The 1,138-nt window shown below is 46.2% G+C and overlaps 1 pseudogene; it reads right to left on the bottom strand.

The window, feature by feature from the left end:
- Positions 1 to 428: 428 nt before the first annotated feature.
- LOC126425849 (5S ribosomal RNA) lies at positions 429 to 546 on the bottom strand (annotated as a pseudogene).
- Between the last annotated feature and the right edge of the window lie 592 nt (positions 547 to 1,138).

Below are 1,138 nucleotides of genomic sequence, written 5' to 3'. Positions count from 1 at the left end.
CCAACTTTCTCCCCTGATGCGAAAATGTTTTGTTGGCGCCCACCTACGTAGGGAGAAATGATCATCATAATAAAATAAGAGAAATCAGAGCTTTCACTGAAAGGCTGCAGTGTCCGTTTCCCCGCGTGCTGTTTGAGAATGCCAGGAAGAGAAATAGCTTCAAGGTGGTTCGATGAACCATCTGCCAGGCACTTAATTGCGAATTGCAGAGTGGTTATGTAGCCTCCCGAACATGCCATCGAGGGACAAAGGTACCGACAGGCCGCCATGGCATCCTCAGATCACAGGCGACACAGGATGCGGATATGGAGGGGCATGCGGTCAGCACACCGATCTCCCGGCCGTATGTCAGTTGCCGAGACCGGAGCCGCTACTTCTCAATCAAGTAGCTCCTCAGTTTGCCTCACGAGGGCTGAGTGCACCCCGCTTGCTAACAGCGCTCGGCAGACCGGATGGTCACCCATCCAAGTGCTAGCCCAGCCCGACAGCGCTTAACGTCGGTGACCTGACGGGAACCGGTGTTACCACTGCGGCCAGGCCGTTGGCCCTGTAGCGCCTATGGGTGTATAACTTATAATATAGAAAATACTGTATGCAATTTGCGACCATAATACTCTGAAAACATTTCAGAAATTGTGGAGAAAACTTGCTGGAATTGCCAAAATGTATAACCTGCCCCTTACATCCTTTTAGATTAAGTTGCAGTGATTGGACATCGGTGGTAAATGCTTAGCAGAGAGAATACGGTCGTTGCAAAATAAATGTGATCGTATTACCTCTTTATATTATGAAGGAGAAAATATAAAAATGCAGTAAATGAAGCAGGCAAAAAGGAACACAAACGTCTCAAAAAATGAGATCGACGGGAAGTGCAAAATGGCTAAGCAGGGATGGCTAGAGGAAAAATGTAAGGATGTAGAGGCTTATCTCATTAGGGGTAAGATAGATACTGCCTACAGGAAAATTAAAGAGACCTTTGGAGAAAGGGGAACCACTTGCATGAATATCAAGAGCTTTGATGATAACCCAGTTCTAAGCAAAGAAGGGAAATCAGAAAGGTAGAAGGAGTATATAGAGGGTCTATACAAGGGCGATGTACTTGAAGACAATATTATGGAAATGGAAGAGGATGTAGATG

This window comes from Schistocerca serialis, chromosome 1 (genome assembly GCF_023864345.2).
Source record: "Schistocerca serialis cubense isolate TAMUIC-IGC-003099 chromosome 1, iqSchSeri2.2, whole genome shotgun sequence".
NCBI lineage: Eukaryota > Metazoa > Arthropoda > Insecta > Orthoptera > Acrididae > Schistocerca > Schistocerca serialis.
The sequence above is the reverse complement of the archived record's forward strand: the minus strand, read 5'-3'. Positions and strand labels throughout refer to the sequence as shown.